The sequence below is a fragment of the Lissotriton vulgaris genome, chromosome 5 (assembly GCF_964263255.1).
Source record: "Lissotriton vulgaris chromosome 5, aLisVul1.2, whole genome shotgun sequence".
Classification (NCBI taxonomy): Eukaryota; Metazoa; Chordata; class Amphibia; order Caudata; family Salamandridae; genus Lissotriton; species Lissotriton vulgaris.
The window spans coordinates 1,545,233,489-1,545,248,488 of record NC_141693.1 but is presented as its reverse complement, the minus strand read 5'-3'; the positions used below and the strand labels follow the sequence as shown (position 1 = coordinate 1,545,248,488).

General features: G+C 50.2%; 1 non-coding gene across 1 annotated transcript; it reads left to right on the top strand.

Annotated features, from left to right (window-relative positions):
- Positions 1 to 14,926: 14,926 nt before the first annotated feature.
- Positions 14,927 to 14,999, top strand: TRNAR-CCU (transfer RNA arginine (anticodon CCU)). The gene has a single exon. It is a non-coding gene; the product is annotated as a tRNA-Arg (tRNA).
- The last annotated feature ends 1 nt before the right edge of the window (position 15,000 follows it).

The following is a 15,000-nucleotide window of genomic DNA, read 5'->3' as shown; positions in this document are numbered from 1 at the left end:
ATAGGCCAGTCCAAACCGGTTCTGGGGCCTTCCAGCCCCAGTCCTGGCGCGGAGCTGGACAAAGGAAAGGGGGTGTAACCGCCCCCCTTCCTGGTTCCTCCCAGAGGAGGGACCTAGTAGGTGATCCACCCCCTAGATTGGGAATAAGAGGGGGAGCAGTGCCATTGCACAGCAGATCATCCTGAAATCAACTTTAAACAAGAAGAAGACTGGACTTCGACATTCTGCTGCACAGAAGACTGAAGAGAATCTCCCTAGTGGCCTAGGAGGGGCCACCCTGTGAGCACAGGTATCACCCAGCACCTCGACGTCTGCTTTGCCGCCGCCTCCCGCCGGAGCCCGAGTGCAGAGCCTGACAAGACACAGCTTCCCAGACTTCTCCTAGCCCGATCCACAGTCTCTGCAAAGAAGGGACCCGTGGAGGCACCGAGAGACGTGGAAGCGGCCATCTTGTAAGACCCCCGAGACGCTGACTGCGCAGCACCCGAGGCACCCTCGACTCTGTGCTTTGGGGTTTGAGAAGCCCCACAACCGAGCAGCATTTGCACCAAAGATCAGCCCTCCAGCATCTCCACGATCTGCGTGGGGCCCTTTTGCATTGTGCCACTCGACGCGCCATCCCGGCCACTAGCCACGTGGTCAGCGGCCATCTTGGCGACGAACCCGAAGATTTAAACAGCAGGTCTGGTTGCTCCAGACCTACCCAAGCTCCTGTGAAAAGGAGCACCCGCTCTGACCTTGCTGGTCCGAGTGAACAGCATCTTTCAACTTCTGCGTGGCTTGCATTTGCCAAGGCCTGTTTGCTCCGATCAGGTCGCCGACACCGCCAACAGCGAGAAGCCTACGTGGGACAGCTCGTGACCGACTCCTGGACGTCCTCGACCCCGGGTATCTACGTGGCTGCAGAAAGAAGCTACCCGACAACGCCTGTTTGCACCCGACATCGCCTGGTTCCAATCTGGTTCCACGGTAGTCACTGGCTAGTGACTTTGAACATTGTCCCCTCTGCTTTCAGGTCTTCACCTCTTCAGATCCACCGGAACTCTTCTCATCGAGTCGCCTGCAGCATCTTCAGCTCCAAGCACCATCGACCAGCGTGACGAAACCCGACACAACTTCGACCCTGTGCACCCGCTTCGTGTGGGTGAGGTAACTCAGCTCCGCCGGTGCTCCTGCACTGGTACACATCCCAAGGGCCTGTGTTTTAAGTTTCAGCTCCGTAGGTCACTCGGAAGGTTCCTAACTTTCTAACTTTGTGCTTTTTACGCACCATAGACTTTGTATTGAGAAGTGCGTGCACTTTGAACACTGCACCCGAGTCCCGTGGGCCTTTCCCGACTTAGTTAACTCCAGTCTCGAATAGCTCCAGCGATTCCCAAGGCCCTAGGCCTCTTCACTTTCCCATTGGTATCTCTTATACCACTTTCTTAGTATATGGTTTAGGTGGCCCCTAGGGCTCATCCATATTGTGCAACTTTTGTGTATTTTAAACTGTCTTGTGATTTAACGCTTGTGCTTCTGTGCTCATAAAGAGTCCAGGGGATTTTAATAGTTAATAAATCAATATATATTTTCAATATATATCTGTGTGGTGTCCCTTTCATTTGGTATTCAAGGGGGTTGTGTATGGTATAACAGCTGGCTTCACATGCCTTTCAGAGTTTAGCCTAAGACTGCTTTGTCCACGTTACCACTAGGATAACTGGTCTACAAGGTTGAATTACAACCATCATCATAAGGGTTGCTTGGCATGGTACAAAGTGATCACTAGAATTAGTGAGCATTATATACCAGGCCAACTTCTCACATTGGTGAGCAGCGGATTGGGATCTGAGCTTGCTGTTGTTTTACCATTACAATCTTTGAGATTATCATCTGAAAGATCACACAGGTACCTGCTAGGTACATATAAAACAAGACTAGTATACTTAAGTTCTACTGAACTTAGTTGTTGTAGAGCAAAGGGAGTAGCACACCCTAGCTACAACTACTAGATAGGTTTAGTAGGTAAACACCAGTGTAGGTAGATTGCAACACATCCACCCACACTAGAGCAATGTCTGGAACAGAGGGGTCCAGTGGACTTACTCCTGTTGAGAGTGACCCTCCAAGGGCACCATCCCAGTTTGCTATTTTTCCCTTTAAGGAATTAAGACAGCTTTGTGTCTTAAGGGGTCTGAAGACAGGGCCTTCCCCTACTACAGACCACCTAAGAGAGCTCTTGGATCAGTCTGAGGCTCTAAAGACCTCTAAAGCAAACCCCACAGGGAATGCTGAAGGAGGCCATCCTTCAGAGGATGATACTGTAGACACCCCTGCCCCTATCATCCTGGTAGATGAGGATGCCTCCACCACTGGAGCCCCTCAGATAGATGTAGAGGAAGAAGAAGAAGAGGAGGAGGAGGTGGAAAGCAGTGAGTCAGATGATGACAGAAATAGTCAGGTGCTGGTCAGTAGACTGAACCAGGCTAACTTAAGTCAACTTGGGAATGAATCAGGTAACAACCCATTCAGACCCCCAGGTGGACTTAACCAGGAACCTAGGAGGAGAAGGATTCACTCAGGTGACTCTGACAACTCCTATGCTTCTAGAGGTTCTCATGGTCACTCCAGAAGGAGGATGACTAGCCCTCAGAGAAGGGAACATGAGACCAAATTGAGAGAATCTCAAATTAGAGAGGCTGAATTGAGAGTCCAGAGACAAGAGTTAGAGATTGCCCTGGCCCAAGAGAAACTTGCTAGAGCAAGACAGCCTAGAGAGAGTGGATTAGGATCCACTGGTGGCAGCAATATCCAGAAGGATAAAGACAGGTCCTTTGATACAAGAAACCTGAGTAAGATTGTGCCCCCCTACAAAGCTGGGGATGAAATCCACAAATGGATGACTGCACTTGAGAGAGCCTGCATGGTACAGCAGGTCCCTCAGGAGCAGTGGGCAGCAATCTTGTGGCTCTCCTTTGAAGGTAGAGGCAGAGACAGACTCCTCACAGTTAGTGATGGGGATTCTAGAAACTACATGGTCCTGAAGAGTGCTCTGATTGATGGGTTAGGCTTAACCACTGAACAGTACAGGTTAATGTTCAGAGATACCCAGAAGACACAGACTCAGGACTGGTCTGAATTTGTTGAGTGTGCCACTAAGGCTCTGGAGGGCTGGTTGCTGGGAAGTAAGGTTACTGACTATACAGGATTGTATAATTTAATTATGAGAGAGCAAATCTTAAGTAATTGTCAAAATCAGCTTCTACATCAGCACCTGGTTGACTCTGATCTGACCTCCCCACAAGAATTGGGTAGGAGGGCAGACAAATGGGTCAGAACCAGGATCAGGCCTAAGAACCAGGGTGGTGACCAAAAGAAAGAGACTACCAAGCCTCAAGAGAAGGGTGGGGATAAAAGTAAGGAAAAGACTTCCCCAGGGCCCCAAAACTCCAAGAATGGGGGTGGGTCCCAAGACACTTCTACATCCCAGAAAAAGCCTTATTGTCATACCTGTAAACAGGTGGGGCATTACAAAACAGATAGCTGTTGTCCCAAGAATGGCAATAAGGAGAATATACCTCCAGGTAAGGCTCCAACACCTCCTGTCACTGTTAGCAGTGGTCCCCCAGGTGGTGGGAGCACCCCCAAGAATTTGGGTGGGTTTACTTTTGGAGGACAGGTGGACTCTGGCCTATCCAGGTCCCCTAACTCAGATACTCTTGTCTATGAGACTGGCATGGGGTTTGCCAATTTCACAGCTTGCCCAAACACTTTAAGCAAGTATAGACAGGAGCCCCTCATCAATGGCTTGAAAGTGGAGGCCTTCAGAGACACAGGGGCTAGCATCACCATGGTGGCTGAATGTCTAGTCCCCTCAAGGCAACTTTTACCTGATGCCAGATATCAGGTGACAAACATTGATGGCATAGAAACCAATCATCCCATGGCAGTAGTCAATCTTAGCTGGGGAGGTGTCACTGGCCCAAAGAGAGTGGCAGTGTCAGCAAACTTGCCTGTAGATTGCCTACTGGGTAATGATTTGGAAATCTCAGCCTGGGCTGAGGTTGAACAGCAAACCCATTCTAGAATGGTAAATCTCCATGGAAAGGTTAGTGGGGCTGTAATGGCTACAGACCCAATTCAAGATGTCCTTCCTGAAAAGGTTAGGAGGGCTGAGCAAACCTCAGCCCCATCTTTAGATAACTTCCCTCCTGGAAAGAGTAGCAGGGCTGTACTAGTAACAGCCCATACCCAAACTGAGTCTCCTCCTGAAAAGGTTGGTGGGGCTGTGATGGCCACAGCCCAAACTCAAACTGATACATGGGTAGTGAAGCCTGAAATGATGGATCACTCCACCCAAACAGAGAGCATTGAGGAGGAAGAGAAATCTCCCTCCCACCAGACTTTAGGAAAGGATCAGCCTCCTCAGGGAACTGATCTTACCCCTGATGAAGGAACTGTCCCAGAGGTTGTTAGGCCTGGCCTAACAGAGCCTCTGATGGCAGTGGACCCTTCTCAGGTGGGACCCAGTCTGAAGCAGGTAACCTGCCCCTCTCTACCTTGCCTTACTCAGCACAGGGCTGCAGAGGACAAGAAGGACAGTGAGACCCAAAGGGCCCCCTGTCAAATAAAGCACCCCCATCAACAGATTAGGGGCACCAAAACTAGTAGCCCTAGTGAGGTGCAAACTTTAAAAACTCCTGAGGGATCCCCCTTAAAAGTAGTTAGGGACCTCCCCAAGATGGATATTGTTGGGCACAGCCAAACCTGGGACCCTAAGGGCCCAAACCTGAACTGTCCCTCCAGTAAGCCAAACAGAGGGACTCAGCCTCCAGCTTTAGGTAGCCAGAGGTTGACCCTGAGAGCACAGTGCAACTCAGTCAAAGAAAGAAAGGCACACATGGTGGAGAGTGATTGGAGGAAGCTGAGCCCTACAGAGGAAACTCACTTCAGTACTCCATCCCAACACCAGCCTTTGACTTTGCAAAGACACACCACAGGTAGAGATTCCCTATGGTGGAGACCCTCAGATACCCTTAGGGTGAGGGATTGCTCAGTGGACCATGAAACAGGGGGTTACCAAGCCAGAGCTGGTACTTCCTTATATGGCCACTTAGGCAATATAGGCTTACCTGGTCAAGGATAGCCTTATCTCCTTTCGTTTGGGGGGGGGGTTATGTAGGAAGGTGGATATCTGACTATGGTTACCCCCAAACTTTTTGCCTGGTGTTTAGCTGGTTTTTGACTTAGTTGGCCTGGGACCCTGCTATTCAGGGCCCCAGGCTGATTGCTCTCTCCTTAAAATGGACTCCATGTACCCTAGGTGCATAACATAATTGGAACTGGTTCACCTTATAGGCCCCTGTAACAGTGTACCCTAGGTACCCAGGGCATAGGTGCATCCAAGGCCTACCAGGGGCTGCAGCACGTCTTGTGCCACCCCTGGCCTGGCCTCCACATTTGACACAACTGGCTGATCACTCAGCTGGGGTAAGTTGGTGTAACCACCTCTTACTTAGGCGCAGTATGTCTGTGCCTAACCCTAAACTGGACACATATGTTCCTATCAGCCACTCCTAAGGAAGGCCTCATCAATCCTGGAGGCAGAGTGCTTGGAAATATGTGAGATGGTGCTCTGGCATGAGCTGAGCCTGTCTGCAGCTGTCGGGAACAACTCCCTAAGCTGTTCCGGGATATTGCCACACCATATACTCTTAAGTGCATTATAATCCTTGCGGTTATTTGCTATCTTTGGTTTGGCTTTATCAAAACATGTCGAGTAAGATGTCATACGAATTGGAATACTATCCCCTCGCCAATTCTGGCGACGGGGATAGCATTCCACCCTTCTAGAGGGACACGACATGTGTGTAGCCTTAACCCCGGTTAAAGTTAAACAGAGCCTCAGCATCACAAAATGGATGCTGCCACCACAGACACATGTCTGACCTCCTGCTGCTGGGAGTCCTTCCAGCGAGGAGGGCCTGGACAAAGGGTTTCCTGCCTGGGGAGGTGCGAGCACCACCCCAGACAGGGTTTTGTGTATTGGGTAGGACAGGGCTGAATAGAAACAGACATGCCCGGGGCACACAAGGTGTCCCCGTGCATAGGCCAGTCCAAACCGGTTCTGGGGCCTTCCAGCCCCAGTCCTGGCGCGGAGCTGGACAAAGGAAAGGGGGTGTAACCGCCCCCCTTCCTGGTTCCTCCCAGAGGAGGGACCTAGTAGGTGATCCACCCCCTAGATTGGGAATAAGAGGGGGAGCAGTGCCATTGCACAGCAGATCATCCTGAAATCAACTTTAAACAAGAAGAAGACTGGACTTCGACATTCTGCTGCACAGAAGACTGAAGAGAATCTCCCTAGTGGCCTAGGAGGGGCCACCCTGTGAGCACAGGTATCACCCAGCACCTCGACGTCTGCTTTGCCGCCGCCTCCCGCCGGAGCCCGAGTGCAGAGCCTGACAAGACACAGCTTCCCAGACTTCTCCTAGCCCGATCCACAGTCCCTGCAAAGAAGGGACCCGTGGAGGCACCGAGAGACGTGGGAGCGGTCATCTTGTAAGACCCCCGAGACGCTGACTGCGCAGCACCCGAGGCACCCTCGACTCTGTGCTTTGGGGTTTGAGAAGCCCCACAACCGAGCAGCATTTGCACCAAAGATCAGCCCTCCAGCATCTCCACGATCTGCGTGGGGCCCTTTTGCATTGTGCCACTCGACGCGCCATCCCGGCCACTAGCCACATGGTCAGCGGCCATCTTGGCGACGAACCCGAAGATTTAAACAGCAGGTCTGGTTGCTCCAGACCTACCCAAGCTCCTGTGAAAAGGAGCACCCGCTCTGACCTTGCTGGTCCGAGTGAACAGCATCTTTCAACTTCTGCGTGGCTTGCATTTGCCAAGGCCTGTTTGCTCTGATCAGGTCGCCGACACCGCCAACAGCGAGAAGCCTACGTGGGACAGCTCGTGACCGACTCCTGGACGTCCTCGACCCCGGGTATCCACTTGGCTGCAGAAAGAAGCTACCCGACAACGCCTGTTTGCACCCGACATCGCCTGGTTCCAATCTGGTTCCACGGTAGTCACTGGCTAGTGACTTTGAACATTGTCCCCTCTGCTTTCAGGTCTTCACCTCTTCAGATCCACCCTTGGATCCACCGGAACTCTTCTCATCGAGTCGCCTGCAGCATCTTCAGCTCCAAGCACCATCGACCAGCGTGACGAAACCCGACACAACTTCGACCCTGTGCACCCGCTTCCTGTGGGTGAGGTAACTCAGCTCCGCCGGTGCTCCTGCACTGGTACACATCCCAAGGGCCTGTGTTTTAAGTTTCAGCTCCGTAGGTCACTCGGAGGGTTCCTAACTTTCTAACTTTGTGCTTTTTACGCACCATAGACTTTGTATTGAGAAGTGCGTGCACTTTGAACACTGCACCCGAGTCCCGTGGGCCTTTCCCGACTTAGTTAACTCCAGTCTCGAATAGCTCCAGCGATTCCCAAGGCCCTAGGCCTCTTCACTTTCCCATTGGTATCTCTTATACCACTTTCTTAGTATATGGTTTAGGTGGCCCCTAGGGCTCATCCATATTGTGCAACTTTTGTGTATTTTAAACTGTCTTGTGATTTAACGCTTGTGCTTCTGTGCTCATAAAGAGTCCAGGGGATTTTAATAGTTAATAAATCAATATATATTTTCAATATATATCTGTGTGGTGTCCCTTTCATTTGGTATTCAAGGGGGTTGTGTATGGTATAACAGCTGGCTTCACATGCCTTTCAGAGTTTAGCCTAAGACTGCTTTGTCCACGTTACCACTAGGATAACTGGTCTACAAGGTTGAATTACAACCATCATCATAAGGGTTGCTTGGCATGGTACAAAGTGATCACTAGAATTAGTGAGCATTATATACCAGGCCAACTTCTCACATTGGTGAGCAGCGGATTGGGATCTGAGCTTGCTGTTGTTTTACCATTACAATCTTTGAGATTATCATCTGAAAGATCACACAGGTACCTGCTAGGTACATATAAAACAAGACTAGTATACTTAAGTTCTACTGAACTTAGTTGTTGTAGAGCAAAGGGAGTAGCACACCCTAGCTACAACTACTAGATAGGTTTAGTAGGTAAACACCAGTGTAGGTAGATTGCAACACATCCACCCACACTAGAGCAATGTCTGGAACAGAGGGGTCCAGTGGACTTACTCCTGTTGAGAGTGACCCTCCAAGGGCACCATCCCAGTTTGCTATTTTTCCCTTTAAGGAATTAAGACAGCTTTGTGTCTTAAGGGGTCTGAAGACAGGGCCTTCCCCTACTACAGACCACCTAAGAGAGCTCTTGGATCAGTCTGAGGCTCTAAAGACCTCTAAAGCAAACCCCACAGGGAATGCTGAAGGAGGCCATCCTTCAGAGGATGATACTGTAGACACCCCTGCCCCTATCATCCTGGTAGATGAGGATGCCTCCACCACTGGAGCCCCTCAGATAGATGTAGAGGAAGAAGAAGAAGAGGAGGAGGAGGTGGAAAGCAGTGAGTCAGATGATGACAGAAATAGTCAGGTGCTGGTCAGTAGACTGAACCAGGCTAACTTAAGTCAACTTGGGAATGAATCAGGTAACAACCCATTCAGACCCCCAGGTGGACTTAACCAGGAACCTAGGAGGAGAAGGATTCACTCAGGTGACTCTGACAACTCCTATGCTTCTAGAGGTTCTCATGGTCACTCCAGAAGGAGGATGACTAGCCCTCAGAGAAGGGAACATGAGACCAAATTGAGAGAATCTCAAATTAGAGAGGCTGAATTGAGAGTCCAGAGACAAGAGTTAGAGATTGCCCTGGCCCAAGAGAAACTTGCTAGAGCAAGACAGCCTAGAGAGAGTGGATTAGGATCCACTGGTGGCAGCAATATCCAGAAGGATAAAGACAGGTCCTTTGATACAAGAAACCTGAGTAAGATTGTGCCCCCCTACAAAGCTGGGGATGAAATCCACAAATGGATGACTGCACTTGAGAGAGCCTGCATGGTACAGCAGGTCCCTCAGGAGCAGTGGGCAGCAATCTTGTGGCTCTCCTTTGAAGGTAGAGGCAGAGACAGACTCCTCACAGTTAGTGATGGGGATTCTAGAAACTACATGGTCCTGAAGAGTGCTCTGATTGATGGGTTAGGCTTAACCACTGAACAGTACAGGTTAATGTTCAGAGATACCCAGAAGACACAGACTCAGGACTGGTCTGAATTTGTTGAGTGTGCCACTAAGGCTCTGGAGGGCTGGTTGCTGGGAAGTAAGGTTACTGACTATACAGGATTGTATAATTTAATTATGAGAGAGCAAATCTTAAGTAATTGTCAAAATCAGCTTCTACATCAGCACCTGGTTGACTCTGATCTGACCTCCCCACAAGAATTGGGTAGGAGGGCAGACAAATGGGTCAGAACCAGGATCAGGCCTAAGAACCAGGGTGGTGACCAAAAGAAAGAGACTACCAAGCCTCAAGAGAAGGGTGGGGATAAAAGTAAGGAAAAGACTTCCCCAGGGCCCCAAAACTCCAAGAATGGGGGTGGGTCCCAAGACACTTCTACATCCCAGAAAAAGCCTTATTGTCATACCTGTAAACAGGTGGGGCATTACAAAACAGATAGCTGTTGTCCCAAGAATGGCAATAAGGAGAATATACCTCCAGGTAAGGCTCCAACACCTCCTGTCACTGTTAGCAGTGGTCCCCCAGGTGGTGGGAGCACCCCCAAGAATTTGGGTGGGTTTACTTTTGGAGGACAGGTGGACTCTGGCCTATCCAGGTCCCCTAACTCAGATACTCTTGTCTATGAGACTGGCATGGGGTTTGCCAATTTCACAGCTTGCCCAAACACTTTGAGCAAGTATAGACAGGAGCCCCTCATCAATGGCTTGAAAGTGGAGGCCTTCAGAGACACAGGGGCTAGCATCACCATGGTGGCTGAATGTCTAGTCCCCTCAAGGCAACTTTTACCTGATGCCAGATATCAGGTGACAAACATTGATGGCATAGAAACCAATCATCCCATGGCAGTAGTCAATCTTAGCTGGGGAGGTGTCACTGGCCCAAAGAGAGTGGCAGTGTCAGCAAACTTGCCTGTAGATTGCCTACTGGGTAATGATTTGGAAATCTCAGCCTGGGCTGAGGTTGAACAGCAAACCCATTCTAGAATGGTAAATCTCCATGGAAAGGTTAGTGGGGCTGTAATGGCTACAGACCCAATTCAAGATGTCCTTCCTGAAAAGGTTGGGAGGGCTGAGCAAACCTCAGCCCCATCTTTAGATAACTTCCCTCCTGGAAAGAGTAGCAGGGCTGTACTAGTAACAGCCCATACCCAAACTGAGTCTCCTCCTGAAAAGGTTGGTGGGGCTGTGATGGCCACAGCCCAAACTCAAACTGATACATGGGTAGTGAAGCCTGAAATGATGGATCACTCCACCCAAACAGAGAGCATTGAGGAGGAAGAGAAATCTCCCTCCCACCAGACTTTAGGAAAGGATCAGCCTCCTCAGGGAACTGATCTTACCCCTGATGAAGGAACTGTCCCAGAGGTTGTTAGGCCTGGCCTAACAGAGCCTCTGATGGCAGTGGACCCTTCTCAGGTGGGACCCAGTCTGAAGCAGGTAACCTGCCCCTCTCTACCTTGCCTTACTCAGCCCAGGGCTGCAGAGGACAAGAAGGACAGTGAGACCCAAAGGGCCCCCTGTCAAATAAAGCACCCCCATCAACAGATTAGGGGCACCAAAACTAGTAGCCCTAGTGAGGTGCAAACTTTAAAAACTCCTGAGGGATCCCCCTTAAAAGTAGTTAGGGACCTCCCCAAGATGGATATTGTTGGGCACAGCCAAACCTGGGACCCTAAGGGCCCAAACCTGAACTGTCCCTCCAGTAAGCCAAACAGAGGGACTCAGCCTCCAGCTTTAGGTAGCCAGAGGTTGACCCTGAGAGCACAGTGCAACTCAGTCAAAGAAAGAAAGGCACACATGGTGGAGAGTGATTGGAGGAAGCTGAGCCCTACAGAGGAAACTCACTTCAGTACTCCATCCCAACACCAGCCTTTGACTTTGCAAAGACACACCACAGGTAGAGATTCCCTATGGTGGAGACCCTCAGATACCCTTAGGGTGAGGGATTGCTCAGTGGACCATGAAACAGGGGGTTACCAAGCCAGAGCTGGTACTTCCTTATATGGCCACTTAGGCAATATAGGCTTACCTGGTCAAGGATAGCCTTATCTCCTTTCGTTTGGGGGGGGGGGTTATGTAGGAAGGTGGATATCTGACTATGGTTACCCCCAAACTTTTTGCCTGGTGTTTAGCTGGTTTTTGACTTAGTTGGCCTGGGACCCTGCTATTCAGGGCCCCCTTCTGATTGCTCTCTCCTTAAAATGGACTCCATGTACCCTAGGTGCATAACATAATTGGAACTGGTTCACCTTATAGGCCCCTGTAACAGTGTACCCTAGGTACCCAGGGCATAGGTGCATCCAAGGCCTACCAGGGGCTGCAGCACGTCTTGTGCCACCCCTGGCCTGGCCTCCACATTTGACACAACTGGCTGATCACTCAGCTGGGGTAAGTTGGTGTAACCACCTCTTACTTAGGCGCAGTATGTCTGTGCCAAACCCTAAACTGGACACATATGTTCCTATCAGCCTCTCCTAAGGAAGGCCTCATCAATCCTGGAGGCAGAGTGCTTGGAAATATGTGAGATGGTGCTCTGGCATGAGCTGAGCCTGTCTGCAGCTGTCGGGAACAACTCCCTAAGCTGTTCCGGGATATTGCCACACCATATACTCTTAAGTGCATTATAATCCTTGCGGTTATTTGCTATCTTTGGTTTGGCTTTATCAAAACATGTCGAGTAAGATGTCATACGAATTGGAATACTATCCCCTCGCCAATTCTGGCGACGGGGATAGCATTCCACCCTTCTAGAGGGACACGACATGTGTGTAGCCTTAACCCCGGTTAAAGTTAAACAGAGCCTCAGCATCACAAAATGGATGCTGCCACCACAGACACATGTCTGACCTCCTGCTGCTGGGAGTCCTTCCAGCGAGGAGGGCCTGGACAAAGGGTTTCCTGCCTGGGGAGGTGCGAGCACCACCCCAGACAGGGTTTTGTGTATTGGGTAGGACAGGGCTGAATAGAAACAGACATGCCCGGGGCACACAAGGTGTCCCCGTGCATAGGCCAGTCCAAACCGGTTCTGGGGCCTTCCAGCCCCAGTCCTGGCGCGGAGCTGGACAAAGGAAAGGGGGTGTAACCGCCCCCCTTCCTGGTTCCTCCCAGAGGAGGGACCTAGTAGGTGATCCACCCCCTAGATTGGGAATAAGAGGGGGAGCAGTGCCATTGCACAGCAGATCATCCTGAAATCAACTTTAAACAAGAAGAAGACTGGACTTCGACATTCTGCTGCACAGAAGACTGAAGAGAATCTCCCTAGTGGCTTAGGAGGGGCCACCCTGTGAGCACAGGTATCACCCAGCACCTCGACGTCTGCTTTGCCGCCGCCTCCCGCCGGAGCCCGAGTGCAGAGCCTGACAAGACACAGCTTCCCAGACTTCTCCTAGCCCGATCCACAGTCCCTGCAAAGAAGGGACCCGTGGAGGCACCGAGAGACGTGGGAGCGGTCATCTTGTAAGACCCCTGAGACGCTGACTGCGCAGCACCCGAGGCACCCTCGACTCTGTGCTTTGGGGTTTGAGAAGCCCCATAACCGAGCAGCATTTGCACCAAAGATCAGCCCTCCAGCATCTCCACGATCTGCGTGGGGCCCTTTTGCATTGTGCCACTCGACGCGCCATCCCGGCCACTAGCCACATGGTCAGCGGCCATCTTGGCGACAAACCCGAAGATTTAAACAGCAGGTCTGGTTGCTCCAGACCTACCCAAGCTCCTGTGAAAAGGAGCACCCGCTCTGACCTTGCTGGTCCGAGTGAACAGCATCTTTCAACTTCTGCGTGGCTTGCATTTGCCAAGGCCTGTTTGCTCCGATCAGGTCGCCGACACCGCCAACAGCGAGAAGCCTACGTGGGACAGCTTGTGACCGACTCCTGGACGTCCTCGACCCCGGGTATCCACTTGGCTGCAGAAAGAAGCTACCCGACAACGCCTGTTTGCACCCGACATCGCCTGGTTCCAATCTGGTTCCACGGTAGTCACTGGCTAGTGACTTTGAACATTGTCCCCTCTGCTTTCAGGTCTTCACCTCTTCAGATCCACCCTTGGATCCACCGGAACTCTTCTCATCGAGTCGCCTGCAGCATCTTCAGCTCCAAGCACCATCGACCAGCGTGACGAAACCCGACACAACTTCGACCCTGTGCACCCGCTTCCTGTGGGTGAGGTAACTCAGGTCCGCCGGTGCTCCTGCACTGGTACACATCCCAAGGGCCTGTGTTTTAAGTTTCAGCTCCGTAGGTCACTCGGAAGGTTCCTAACTTTCTAACTTTGTGCTTTTTACGCACCATAGACTTTGTATTGAGAAGTGCGTGCACTTTGAACACTGCACCCGAGTCCCGTGGGCCTTTCCCGACTTAGTTAACTCCAGTCTCGAATAGCTCCAGCGATTCCCAAGGCCCTAGGCCTCTTCACTTTCCCATTGGTATCTCTTATACCACTTTCTTAGTATATGGTTTAGGTGGCCCCTAGGGCTCATCCATATTGTGCAACTTTTGTGTATTTTAAACTGTCTTGTGATTTAACGCTTGTGCTTCTGTGCTCATAAAGAGTCCAGGGGATTTTAATAGTTAATAAATCAATATATATTTTCAATATATATCTGTGTGGTGTCCCTTTCATTTGGTATTCAAGGGGGTTGTGTATGGTATAACAGCTGGCTTCACATGCCTTTCAGAGTTTAGCCTAAGACTGCTTTGTCCACGTTACCACTAGGATAACTGGTCTACAAGGTTGAATTACAACCATCATCATAAGGGTTGCTTGGCATGGTACAAAGTGATCACTAGAATTAGTGAGCATTATATACCAGGCCAACTTCTCACACATACCACCTACATTATAAAAATAAGCACAGCAGGACATATGACCGCGTGGCCTAATGGATAAGGCGTCTGACTTCAAATCAGAAGATTGAGGGCTCGAGTCCCTTCGTGGTCGGTTTTTGCCAATGGTCACACAACTCAGCTTTCCATTCAGAATGGAAGCAGGCTCTTCCAATACTCATATAGCCATCATGTTCTCATTCCTAATTATTCATGAAGTGGAGTACACACTGCACAGTCATTTAGATTGCATCTTCAGCCTAAAATATTGTTCATGTTAGTGGCATTAAGAAGTGCTTCTATGTACACGCACTGAATATGTAATAGGGTTGCAGAATTTTGACTTGACAGAATGGGTTTTTAGCTTAAGGGTGTGTAGATGAAATGCAAGGTGTGTACGTATGTGTTCATGGAGTGCTTCAAGTGTAAAATCTGTATGATTTGTGCAGTTAAAGTGCTAATTTTGCCTACGAGAAAGAAAAGTACTACAGAAGAATTATAAAGGATTGGCACATTGGCTGCCTTTGCTGATGACACAGTTGGCTAATTTGTGAAGCATTGGTCTATTAAGTTGCAGAGTGGGGTTGAACTTGGTTAGGAGACTTGGTGCCTGTTTCTGTGTCCTGCTGAAGACAAGGACGGCTTGATACCACTGTCAAAGCCCAGTTTATTGAGAAAAGCATCCAGGAAAGAAGAAGTGTTGAGTCGAAAGTGGTTCTCCTCCAATTTCTCCCCACTTGCGCGAAATGCAGAGCCTCCATTATAGCACAGAACAGAGTGTTAAAGTCGGGGATGGAAGAGGATGAAAATGGGAAGTTTACTTATGGAGAGAACTGAGAAATGTCCTGTGTGCAGACACCAGTGTTTGACGATTGAATACATTTAAATAATGCCTCTAGACTGCAAGTGTTTATCTGTGCCTCAGTGGCCTAATGGATAAGGCACTGGCCTCCTAAGCCAGGGATTGTGGGTTCGAGTCCCATCTGAGGTGA